This window comes from Micropterus salmoides, unplaced genomic scaffold, assembly GCF_014851395.1.
Source record: "Micropterus salmoides isolate LMB-PRFRI ecotype aquatic unplaced genomic scaffold, ASM1485139v1 Ms_hic_scaffold_1, whole genome shotgun sequence".
Taxonomy (NCBI): Eukaryota; Metazoa; Chordata; class Actinopteri; order Centrarchiformes; family Centrarchidae; genus Micropterus; species Micropterus salmoides.
Window position 1 is genome coordinate 55,156,567 of NW_024040040.1, and position 13,770 is coordinate 55,170,336.

General features: G+C 40.6%; 1 long non-coding RNA gene and 1 pseudogene across 2 annotated transcripts; one reads left to right on the top strand and one right to left on the bottom strand.

Moving 5' to 3' along the window:
- LOC119886767 overlaps positions 1-13,770 on the top strand; it is a 206,554-nt pseudogene that overhangs the window by 134,031 nt on the left and 58,753 nt on the right.
- Positions 368-6,372, bottom strand: LOC119897187. Of its 2 annotated transcripts, XR_005443364.1 has the most exons (4): positions 5,891-6,372; positions 2,969-3,072; positions 1,559-1,708; positions 368-426 (listed from the first exon to the last, which is right to left on the bottom strand). It is a non-coding gene; the product is annotated as an uncharacterized LOC119897187 (long non-coding RNA). The 2 variants fall into 2 exon arrangements; XR_005443365.1 differs by lacking the exon at positions 2,969-3,072 and having other exon boundaries at positions 5,891-6,365.

Sequence of the window (13,770 nt, forward strand, 5' to 3'; positions counted from 1 at the left end):
AGATCCTGTTGAGGAGGGTTCCACTTCCTGTTTCATCACTTCCTTCAGTCACACGTTCACATCTCCTCCTCAGACTGATCTTATGTTCATCTAAAACCTCCTGCAGACCACCGCTCACTAAAGAAGAGAAACAATGTGAGATAAAACAAAGAATCTGTGCTGATTATTTTCATTACTAATATAAAAACCATCAACATCAGAATATCTGAAGAAGCAGACAGATGTCCAGTCTTACTTTGTACAGAGCTGCTCTGACTGGCTGTCTGCAGTCCAGCTCTGGTTCTGGATCTGTCTCCACACTGGGGACAGGAGGAGTGTCCCGATGAAGCAGACTGGTCCCAGTATGAGGTGATGCACCGTCTGCAGAACCAGTGTCCACAGCTGGACGGCTGCTCCTCCACAGGAACAGGACTCCTCTTCCTCTCTCTGTGAAGACATTTCTTTAGAACTAAAATGATTTGTTGCTTGTTGTTGAAAAATCTCCAGATGTGTCCGACACTGTGTAGAAGCTCAGATGGTCACAGAGTAAAAGTGTCGTTACTTTTCTGTTTGAATTCAGCTTTCAGTCAGTAATGAAGATGATTGTTCCTTTTATTTCAGCTCTCCTGCTCTCAGAAACACTAATTAACTGCTTTTCCTGTCTGACTGTCTGATTAAACATTTAGTGATCTGCCTGCAGTTTGTTATTAACACAAACTCAACACTTCCTGCAGCTCCTTCACAGTAAAAGCCTCCATTAAAGAGAGCTGATTATGTCCTTCACTGTTTTACAGTCACTCTGGGCAGCTTAGCTTGAGTTAGTTAGCTTTGAACTGAGCTTAGAAGTGGTCTAAACACACAGCATGTAACAGCGGTGTCACAGGTTCAAGTCCACACGGAGCCTTGTTTGGATGTCGTTCTGTTTCCTGTCACTCTCTACTGTCAACTATCACATGGAAACTATTCAAATATTGTAAAAAGAGAAGTGGTCCAATTTTCTGCCCTTTTTCCATCCACTGCTAACTTTTCCATCAGTGCTGCCCGTGGATGTTTGTTCTTCACCTTTAGGAACAATATATGGTGGAGAGAATCTGAGCTCAAAGCTCCACTTACTAATGATTCAAAGCAAAGTGTTCATCAAGGTGAGCAAAGCTGAACTACAAATGCTTTTTCACCACATGTTGCACAATTATGATCTGAAGTGATTCAAGATGCATCTGGTGGATCAGAACAGCTGATCTGAGGAAGAGCCAAACAGCTCAGTGTTTAGAGGACAAATAGGAGAAAATGAAGGACACATTTGAAGCAGATTCTTTCAGATTCTGAATCCTTCTAAATCTTTACAGTGACGTCAACGTGAGGGCAAAAATATATGAAGATGTTCTTGAAGTGTAAATTCTGAAATGGAGGTTCTCAGGTGTTTTGCTCCAGAAATCAAATCAGATCCATCTTAGTTTGAAACAGTATCTGCACTAATAGTTCTGCATCAGGAATATAAATCTGTTAGCAGAACATTTTGTCTTCATCCTCAATGCATCATCTTCCATCAGGTCAGTTTACAGTAAAAACAGTCTCTTACTTTGTGTCTGAGGGTCCAGGTTCAGGACTGAACTCTGGAGGTTTTCCTTTGGACCAGTCACTCTTCATAGACAGACAGCTGGATCCTGCAGACTCTGCTCCGTCCTCCTCTTCCTCCACACAAACACTCATCTTCTGGACTTCAGTCAGTCTGAGAGGTAAAACAGTGACACTGACTGTGAGACCAGTTCTCTGCACAAGTAAAACATATTTTCACTTTGCAATCGGGGATCAACTTTTAAAAGTTGCAGGTTCCGTGTCGGTATAGCAGCTGCCTAAAAGAACCTGGTTCTGGAACTGATGCTTGACTTCAGGAGGAAAAGAGAGGAAAATGCTCATCTATACATCAAGGGAGAGAGTTGAGAGTCAGCAGCTTCCGATTTGTTGGACCTCACATGGACACTTGGGAAACAGGCAGCTCTACTTTTGAAGGGCACTGAGGAAGGTGAACCTGTCCCAGCAGCTCCTCATGGATCTTCTCTCATGACATCCTGCTGTGGTTCACAAGCTGCACTGAGGCTGACAGAAAGGCCCTACAGAGAGTTACTAAACCAGCTCAGAACATCACCAACACACAGCTGCTCTCTCTCACTGACCAACACGTTCTTCCTCCCGACTCGTCACATATTGACGCCTGGTCGAGGCCCTTTGTCGTCGCTTTTTAACGCCCTGGGCGGCCCTTTTGCTTCAATTATTGAGATTTATCAAGTTAGCAACGCTTAGCAACAACAAACATACAACTTCTGGTAAAGTTAATAATAAATATGCAACGTCCGGTATAAACTTTCAAAATAAACATCGCCATTTCGTGAAACGTTGCAGTTTGGTTGGGTTTAGGCACAGAAACTTCTTGGTTAAGGTTAGGAAAAGATCATGGTTTGGGTTTAAATAACTACGTATGTCAGTTAACACATAAGGTAAAAATATTTAATGCTGACTTTTTGTTTCACATGGGACACAAACCCCGTTCTCCTGGTTCAAAGTCGAGGTTCTGGCCCTCCAACCACCTCCTTCCTCGGTCTTTTCGGTTAAATATCATACCTGCCTTTACCGTCAAAAACTGACGACTATGGCTCTTGACCATGCGTCCATATGGGACGACTCAGTGACCCTGATGTCTCCATCGGGCCACAGACATAATCCGGGACCCAACCCACCCAGATAACCACCTGTACTCTGCTGCCCTCAGGGCCCCGTTTCAGAAAGAGGGATTAGTGAAACGTCAGAGTAAATCTCTCTGACTGCGAGCTCAGAGCACAAGAATCAGAAAACAAGTCTGTCCAAGAGTCACAAGAGAACAGGAAGTAACACACAAGTTCCCTCTAAGGTTTCTTTCCTCTCCAGCCCACAGGGAGAAAACTGCCTCAGAGACTTTGACAGTAACATAATAAAATGTTGGATTAACACTCACCCTGCCTCAGCCTTCAGTTCTGGGACTCTAACTGAACTCTTTCTGCTTCAGCTTCCTCCCTGTTCTCAGTGCTGCTCCTCCCCTCTGCATTTACAGGAAGTCAGCTGAGTGTTTGGTGAAAAGAGAGCTGTTTACCATGATGTGTAGCTGCTGAAAGTAAAATCTCAGTCTACAACCTGTATGAGAGGAAATCTTTAAACAGCCTCTCTGTGATGTTCATGAATTACTGACAGAATGTTCTGTTAAATTCTTCCCACATGGCTCATGAACAGTTCAGCGTAACTTCTCAGCCATCCATCTCTGAATGTGTGAACATGATGCAGCTGATTCAGTTCAGGACACAAGGTTTATCTTAAAGGGAGTTGATCCTGATGTAATGGGGTTATTTAAACCATGGCTCCTAATCTGATGTCAGTAATAAAAGCTGTAGGATCGTAGATTATTAATGTGTGAATGTTGTAAACAGAGCTACATTATAAGACCTACACCTGTGGGGCTAAATTTAGGTTTTCTATTAAGTGAACCACTTTTTTATTAACCGTGTATTAAGGGATCGTAACCACACATTAAAACCATCTATTTGCCAGGTTTCTCAGTTTTTGGTGGGGTGTCCAGACTTTTTTAACTAAGGTGGCAGAGGTGGGGCTCTGACTTTGGGGGGGCAGGAAGCAGCCTACATAGGCACTCTCACACACATCGTAATAGCATTCCTTTAACATTCCTGTGTCCACTGCTAAAATCTACTTTAATTAGAAGCATTACAGCCTCAATGCAAGAAGGTCAAAGCAGCCTTCACATCACAGTCAGAGTAACATGATGTCAGCAGCTGAAGTGAAAGCACCTTTAAAACAGCAGCAAAATCAATGCACTGCCCAGAAACAACTAACAGGAGACAGCATGAAAAACTGAAAAACAGGGTGAAAGACTAGAAAAATAGCCTACTGGACTGCAGGTCAGGGCAGCTGCCTCAGAGCTGTTTGCCTTGTAGTGTTTGTTGTTTAGCCTTGATAGACACTGTTGTACGTGGTCCTGTTAGAACTGTGCAAAGGTGAGGAAGTGGGCCAGGTATCGAGTCCTAAAACTGATACCGCTGTAGCACACAGTAGTTTGGTTTCTGTTTAGTTCCACTAGGTTCAGGGGTGCTGTGCGCTTTGTGTGTTGGATTTTAGTTAGAGAGCTTTTTGTTTAGTTGTAGTTAGATTAGTAACCCTCCTTTATTGATTTCAGCAGCACCCATCGGCCCATTTTCTGTTGTGAGCTCTGTTTGCCTTTTTTAAAATAAATATCCTTTCAAATACCAATAACATCTGGTTTATGTTAATAGCCCGCTGCCCGTAGACACTTCGGGATGTAACACTGATGAACACAGACCAGATTATGACATAAAAGACAAACTCTCTCATTTCATGTGGATGTGACTGATGGACCAACCACAGATGACCTTCCTCAGGGAAAAGTGAAGAAGGGAACACACCTGTATTTAACAGGCAGGAAATTAGAAATCTTCAGAAAGTTAATATCAAGGACAACAATTATATCTATATATATTTAAACAATCTTTACTTATTGGAGTACTAACAGACTATAATATGAATGCAACATTTTGTAATCACACAGCGGGAATGTTGTCCTGGTGTAAATGTGGCAGCTTCATCAGGAGATGAGGACTAATTTCATCACAAATAAATGTTCACTGGGTGTTTGATAAAACAAAACATTATTTAGTTTTACAGATGATAAAATTACCAGATGCCTTCACTGAGCCGTCCCACAGCAGGTTTATCTTATGAGTCTCACAGGTCACCTTTCTGTTTTGCTGATATTAGTTTAAGTTCAGTTTATTAGATGTGTTTATTCATAGTATTTGCTTTTTCTGATTTAACAAGTACAAAATTGCCCATTGTAATTAATTCCCATATTATCTTTCAGTGTTCACAAACAGGTGGGAAATCCTCCTCCACTAATCAGATGTTTAAGTGAAAGTCTTGTTTACTGAATTTCATGTCACTATTTCAGTAGAAGTTTATTATGAATGAGTAATTATTCAAATTAGATGTGTTTTTTAAATGTTATTCACAGCTGCAGCTAATAAATATCTTCATTACTGATTAAGCTGACAGGTCTTCTCTCTATTGATGATCGTTTGGTTTATAAAATGGCAGAAACAACAAACATAAGAAACTCAGATATTTTCAGTTTGCAACAGAGAGAAGCCAGTTATTGATTATTGATGGATCTGATCAGTCGACTCTAAATGAGTCTCAACTAACTTCCTGCAAACTTCTCTGTTATTGTTTAGTTGCTCCCTTTTTCTTCACCTGCTCAGGTTTATGACCAACTCTCTTCCTTTGTTCAGTCTAACTTCATCTGGCTGAATAGTTCTGCAATAAATACGACTTTTAATGAGCTTCTCAAATGTCTTTAGATTTTATAATATAGCAGGTTGAATTATTAATTGGTCGTTAAATAAAACTAATTTTCTTGAATCTTTTAAATTTCTACAGAAAACATTTGAGCTTTTCAACTGTAGGTCAGCTTTTAAATGTTAAAGGTTTGATGTAGCAGTTATCTGAAGGAAAAACTGTCTGTGAGCTCAGAACCAGGAAACAAGTTTGTTCAAGAGTCGCACGACAACAGGAAGTCACACACACCTTTGGACATCTCCCTGACAAACTGCCTTACCTAATCCTCTGACATTAAACTGACTGTAATCTGAACGCTAAAACAAGTCTTAACCTTCAAAAACTCTCTCTGTCCACATGGACACGAGTCCTCATTGTCTCAGGATAAAGTCCCCATCAAGACGTAAAAACACACACAGTGCTGAGTTCCTCTAAGGTTTCTTTCCTCTCCAGTCCACAGGGAGAAAACTGCCTCAGAGACTTTGACAGTAACATAATAAAATGTTGGACTAACACTCACCCTGCCTCAGCCTTCAGTTCTGGGACTCTAACTGAACTCTTTCTGCTTCCTTTCTGTTCTCAGAGCCGCACGGAGGTCGGAGCTGAGAATCACGTCACATCGCAGTAAGAAGTCGGAAAACGTCCCTGACGCAGCTGTTGTTGTTTACAAGCAGCCAGGTTAGCTGCTGTCACGCCGGTTGATAAAAACAACGCATTGTGCGGTATTTACTCACACTAAACACGGTAGCAACACAGACAGCTGGACAGCACTTTGTGTACGAACATTTCTATGAGTCACAAGAACACAGAAGTGCTGATAAACAGTACGAACTAACTGTTGATACCCCGACAGCCTTCTTGGATCACGAAGTCGGGGCAGTGCGGTTCTCCCGACTTCCCAAGTCGGAAATCCGACGTAAGGGAGCGTTTCATTTAAAAGTTTCCACTGTGAACCCGGAAATTGCCACTTCCCAGACAACATGGAACGCACCATCAGTGTAGCTCCTCCCCTCTGCATTTACTGGAAACCAGCTGGGTTCCTCTGTGTGTTTGTGTTTGACAGGTTTTTATATCCTGGCTTGACTTGACTTGAATCTGAATGTTACCATGGGGACAAAAATTAAAGGTTTAGACTTAGTTTTAGGTTTCAGAGTGTGATTAGGTTCAGGTAGATGTGATGGTTCAGGGAATGTGTTATATGAATAAGATGTCCCCACAGGGGTAGAGGAACAAGCATATGTGTGTGTGTGTGTGTGTGCTAACAGCTAACAGCTAACAGCTAATCTTTATTTGTAGAGAACTTTTCAAAAACAAGTTACAAAGTGCTTTACAATAAGACAATAATACCCAAGAGACAATAATACAAAAAACAATACAAGATAAAAGCATGAAAACATTGAAAAGACTAAAATACACGTTTAAGATTAATATAAAATTAGTAAAATAAAATAAAAGGGATAAAGTCAAATAAGATCGGGAAAAGCTCTCCTATAAAAGTATGTTTTAAGAAGGGACTTAAAAGAGTTCACTGACTCAGCCGACCTGATTTCCTCGGGCAGGCTGTTCCAGAGCCTCGGGGCCCTGACAGCAAACGCTCTGTCCCCTATAGTTTTCAGTCGAGACTCTGGAACAGACAACAGACCTCTGCCCGAGGATCTCAAGGTACGTGCTGGTGCGTATGGGACTAAAAGGTCAGAAATATAACAAGGCGAGAGGCCATGAAGAGCTTTAAAAGTGATCAATAGAATTTTAAAGTCAATTCTAAAACATACTGGGAGCCAGTGTAATGAAGCTAAAATAGGAGTAATGTGGTCATATTTCTTTGTTCTGGTTAAAAGCCTGGCAGCTGAGTTCTGGACAGTCTGGAGTCGATCAGTAGATTTTTGGGTTAAACAGGTGAAAAGGCTGTTGCAATAATCCAGGCGTGATGAGATGAAGGCGTGTAAAATGGTCTCGGAGTCCTTAAAAGTTAACATAGATCGAATTTTTGCTATATTTCTAAGTTGATAAAAAACACGATTGAACAAGCTTTGTGGTGTGCTGCTCGAAATTTAAATTACTATCAAACCAGACACCAAGGTTCTTTGCCACAGGCTTAATATGATTTACTAGGGAACCAGCAGATGGCCGTATTTGATTTGCCATCTGCTGGGACCCGATGACCAGGATTTCTGTTTTGTCTGAGTTCAGCTGGAGGAAATTATTTGACATCCATTTTTTAACTTCACAAAGGCAGTTGTTAAGTGAACTCAGCATTCCAGGGTCTCGGGATCTGACGGGCAAATATATTTGTGTGTCATCAGCATAAATATGAAAAGAAATGCCATGTTTATGGATAATATGTCCAAGGGGAAGCAGATACAAGGAAAACAAAATGGGTCCTAAGACCGACCCCTGAGGCACACCATATTTAACTGGACAGAACGAGGAGACATAGTTGTTTACAGACACGCAAAACTGCCTATTTGACAGGTAGGATGAAAACCATTCTAGGGCAGTACCAGAGATCCCCACCCAGTGCCTCAGTCTGTCTAACATGATGTTGTGATCAATGGTGTCAAAAGTAATATTTAGTGACGACAAGCAGATATGATTGAAGTGATCGACCAGATTGTTGGTGTTGGAATCAAACAGGTGTTGGCTTTGGCTCTGAAAGAATGCGCAAAACTTTGAAACACTTTGTTCATTAAAGATGCGAGAACACACGGAGCTTGGTGAGGCGGCATGAGTAACAGGAGAATCGCAGCTAAAAACAATACATGCGGAAATGCTGACACCCAGGGTAAAAACCAAGTCCAGTGTATGAGCACAGTTATGTGTTTGCCCTTTGACATGTTGTTTGAAGTTAAAAGAAATGGCCATGTTTAAAAAGTCAGTTGCATTAACATTGTTGGGTTCATCAACATGAATATTAAAATCGCCACAAAGAACAATTCTGTCATAATTTAAAACCAGAGTAGATAAAAATTCAGGAAGTTCTGATAAAAATCCTCCAGGCGGTTTTGGGGGCGATAAATTATAACAAATATAATGCAGCCCTCCAACTTTAAGAGTGAGAACTTCAAAGGAGTTAAATTCATCACAGCGTACTTGATGACATTTTAAATATTTCCTATACACGCTCACTAGCCCACCACCACGACCACTGACCCTCGGTTGACTAAAACAATCATATTGAGGCGGACACAGTTCAGCTAGCTGGCTATAGTCATTCATTTGCAACCAGGATTCAGTTAAAAACATAAAATCTAGATTTGCAGCTAACAGCTAAGTGACGGCGAGATGAAGCTTTCCATCCAGTTGGTTCACTCATGGGCTGAAGCTTCACTGTGCTTCATTTGCTCTAGTGTGCCATCCAGTGGACAGTAAATGTAAAACAGGCAGAGTGATTATAAGGCAACAAAGCTTTGGTGTGTGAAGCTTTGAATTGAATGAATTAATGAATGATGTTTGTGATGCCAATACATGACTGATTAGCTTTTTAATAAGGTGTCTGTCTTCATGGTACGATGACAGGGTCTTAAGGGAAAGTGGAAACAAGGGAGAGTAATATGATAACTTGGTTTGTGACTTTAGATAATAGAGACAACATTTTATTCTTCTTTATTTAAAAATAACCCTTCCACAGTGCTTCAGGCGGTTTCTTTTTTCTTTTTTGGAGATGATTTTACCTGCTTTAGAAAATTATTTTTAGGGTAAGAGTTTAATTCTTACCAAAGCCACAAAATGTAAAAGAAACACTTTCTTTTCCTCTGTTTCATCACAATTTTTGAAGTTATTTGATCAAAGCACTTCTGACATAAGTTGATAAACTTTTTTAGTCATTTAAAATGAGCTGTAGATAAAATCTAATTGTGTTCAAGTACAAAAGTCCACAAAATGTTACTCGACATGCTTCGAAGCCTCGATACGAACAAACACATCACTACTCACAGGGGTAGAGGAACAAGCATCTGTGTGTGTGTGTGTGTGCTAACAGCTAGCAGCTAACAGCTAACAGCTAGCAGCTAACAGCTAGCAGCTAGCAGCTAGCAGCTAACAGCTAGCAGCTAACACCTAACAGCTAGCAGCTAGCTGCTAGCAGCTAGCAGCTAGCAGCTAACACCTAGCAGCTAGCAGCTAGCAGCTAGCAGCTAACACCTAACAGCTAGCAGCTAACAGCTAGCAGCTAGCAGCTAACAGCTAGCAGCTAGCAGCTAACACCTAACAGCTAGCAGCTAACAGCTAGCAGCTAACAGCTAGCAGCTAACTAACCCTTTTAGTAAGAGCGGTTCGCTCACAGCTAACAAAGCTAACATCCAACAAATCAGATGTTAGCTGTGACAATAACAGCCAATAATTAATAATGTAACACTGACAGGTTTCATTCTGCAGCAGAATGAGGAGGCCGACTTTTCCTTTGGATCCTTCAGCTACATTTTACTGCTGATACTTCTGTTCTTTCATTAAGATTTGAATTTGAAATGAATTCTTTTTACATTGTTGTATTCAGATCTTTGATTTAAGTTAAAGATCTGATTATGTTTTATTATTTGGCTTCTAAACATCTTCATTATAAGACAAAGACGACAGCATCAGAGTCTCTTTGTTTATTTTACATGAAACAAATAAACAATAAACAGTAAACATGTTGTTGTGTGGAAAGAAAAGAGCCGACAGGAACATTAAGAGAGAAATCTAACTTTCTGATCTTGGTTCATGTCTTCCACATTGAGTAAGGAGCTGCCCAGCTGCCATCTTTGTTTTGATGAGGACAAAGAAGAAAAATGAGACTTGGAGCAAAAGTTATCAGAAGAGTTGTGAAAGTCCAGACTTCTTTCCTTCATCCGGACCTTTACTTTGAAAGTGTTGTTCCTCACCTGATAAAAGAAGTGTGAAAAGTGAGCGGACACGTTTTAAACTTTGTTAAATGTGTCACTGCGCTGACAGGACTCACATTTCTCACATTAACTGGCTCCAGAAACTTTAATTAGCTAAAGTCTAATTCAGGTTTGTTAAGCTAGCTGCTCACTGGAAAGTTTCAGGCTTCTTCCTCTTACAATCATTTAGCAATATATCAATATATCAATATATCAATATATCAATATATATATGTATATAAAGAGCTTTCTAACTGCTGATTAAAATGTGAACAGGCCAAATAATCCCAGCTCATAATCAGCATCATGTTTATCGGCCGGTTTCTCCACAAATCTCTCTAAATAAAGATGAAATAAGGGATCAATGATTGTGTGTGAGAAACATTAACAGCCAGTTATTTCCCAGGAATCCTTTCAGTCAATAACTTCCAATCACACTCATTGATAAGACACAGTGAGGCAACAAAGCTGTCGGAGGTTCAGAAGAAGCTGTTAATGGTGAATTATTGTGAGCAAACAGCAACAGGCTCAAAGAGTTTCACCATCTTTTGCTGCTTCACTCAGTAAAGTGGCATTGAACCTGATCAATACCATCTAAGCCAGTACTGATTGGACCAGGTTTGGCCCCACTTACCCGAGCCATTGAGAGTCCCAGTGTCAGGATATGTAGATGTGTTGTTCTCCACTGGTCATACTGGTAAACGTTACTGGTTCTTCCCTTTGTGTTGCTCAGCAGTTACCTTGTTTAGCTGCTACTCAAACATCAGAATTGATTCTCAACAATATTAATATTAATAATGATGTCAGCGCTTCCTGAAGCTGCACTGCTCCACTCTCTGTTGTTATGTTTGGATCATCCTGCTGTTCGCACTGATGCAGCACATTTACTCAAGTACTGCGCTCAAGTACGCTGTTGACGTACTTGTACTTCACTTCAGAGGGAAATGTACCGCAGTACAAGTACACGTAACTCTTCACTGCGCTACATTTATTTGACACTTACACTTACTTTTGACATAAAAACACACATGATGTGCTTCTATAATACGATGGAGTACTTTACTACTAATGTACCTCGTAGTACACAAAGTATCTGAAACGGCAGCATTAAAATACTCTTACATGTATTTGTTAGTGACGCAAACAGAGTAATATAATATTCTAGAATAATATAACTCTGTGAAAGAAGGCGTTCTGCATAATGAGTACTTTTACTTTGACACTTTAAGTACATTTAGCTGATAATACTAATGTTAATACAGTATTTTTGTCCAGCTCTGCTGCTCCTCTACATATATGAAAGTAATGTCAGAGTGATGTATGTATTTTAGATTCTGCATGTTTCACTTAGTGTCTAATAAAGCAGCAGCATGTTATTATTGACTCCAGATTTCTATCAACATTAATATTCATGTCATTCTGTGTGGCTCTTGTATTCTGAGCCTCTGTGCTGCAGCTTTTAAATACCTGCCAGTGTAGTATAATGGAGTCCTGGATGCTGCTTTTTACTCACATTAATATTCTGCCTGCTTAGAAATGATCTCAGTCACTTTGTGCTTTGAATCTTAGGTTGTGTTTTTAGAGAGACTCTGTAACGTGTGTCCAGACTCCGGATGAAGTTTCCCAGCAGCTCTTGAATAAAGGCCCGTGAATGTAAAATGTATTTAAAACCTTTACTGTACAACACCTCACTGCAACAACATGAATGTGACAACAACATAAAGCTGCCGAGTGTTTGGAGTCTCTGCAGCTTCATCTTCAGAGAAATGAAGTGAAACCAAGAAGGAAGGAGATGAATGTAAAAGCTGTGATTCCTTCTTTAGCATCCTGTCAGTAAACTCAGGTTCAGCCTCATGTTGTTCTCACAGTGTTAATAACGAGCCTCTGCTGATTTCAGAGGATTTCTGTGGACCTGAAACATCCCAGAGGAGCCCACATCATCCAGGAGGTAGGACTCACTCCCAGCAGCAACCTGTCCGATGGCTTCGTGTAGCGCTGGCTGGCTCTGACCTTTTCACTACTAATGCAGGTCCAACACCTGAGCGGCGGCTCGGATACCAAATTATAGAAATCTGTTTTTCTATAAAGCCTTTTTTTGACTGAACTAAACAGAAGCAGCCGTACAAGAAGGGAAATCAAAGCCAGTGTGAAACTGGTCTGAAACTGGACACATGATGGTTTAAATCAGGAAGGATCTGATCACAGGATCAATCAGCGTGATTCTGGATCTGACCAAACATCTGCTGTGAACCTTCAGGACTTTTTCTCAGAGTTACCGTCACGGAGCTACATGGAACAGATGTCACATGAGCGTAAGCTGCCGTCTGCTGGGAGAGTTTTTATCTGACGTTTCAAAGAAAATCCAGAAGCAGCGATACAGACTGTGAACAGCAGCTCGTTGACAGCAAACGCAGCCCAGACTGAGGAGCTGTGAGAATCAGTGGTTATCAGCCCCATAGATATGGGTCAGAAGGGCCCTACTGCACCTACTGGAAGGTTCAGAAGGCCGTTATCATCCATTCACACGGTTAATCACCGATACTAATAGAAGAGAAGACTCCAGATCCTGTCCAACAGGAATCTGCTGGTTAACGGGATATTTTCAGCTTAGACCGTTTAAACGCTGATTAACTAGCCAATATGCCAAAGTCACACAGAAAAAATAGTTGTTGACAAGAAATAACCGTCTTGCTATTGCGTTTGCTTTACATTATTAGCATGTATGTTAGCATTACTAATCATGAGCATGTTTTACGTGACAGCTTATAACAGCTAAATGAAATTAGCTTCAACGTCAGCCTGTAAAAATGACATTTTCCACACTGTAAGATTGTAAATTAGACATGTTGCATAGCTTATAATCTGTATCTGCTCTTCACTGAAGCTATTTCACGCTCATATTGAGTAAAATATTCAAAGCCAAACTTTATGGCCGGTAGCATTAACGTTAGGCTACATGCAATGGAAAAGTCCGGAGAATCATTTTAAATAACGTTACATGTAACTAATTCAACCTGACATGTTTGGTCTCTTTGAAAACCTTGGGATCTTGACTAGAAGGTAAAATAAGTTCATGAGGAGCTCAATCGGGCTGCACCTGTCACCTGTGAGTGTTAGAAGCTTACAATCATATTCACATTCATACAAAAGAGGAATCCTGCCAGTTTATTAGAAAGACCTGAGCTCGTATGTGCTGATATTAGGGCTGTGGTGTCTCAGTTGTTTATTTGGAAGTGAGCAGTGAGGTAGGCTAACATAAACATGCATTGCTGTCCTCAACACAGAACCTGAAAATAAAACCCAAAGCCACAGGTGTGTGTGTGTGTGTGTGTGTGTGTGTGTAATATTTCTTTAGGCCCACCTAATTTTTTACGTCTCCTTTTACAGCATCACTTACCAGTTGTGTCTTGTGTGGTAAGTTTGTTTTATTTCTTATCATGCAACTATCCAAATGAGGTTTTGGGCCAAGCTGCACAGAGAGTCTGTTCACAAATCTGTCTTGTGCAAGTTTTTTCTCTGTTTCTGTTTCAGGTTGAAGATG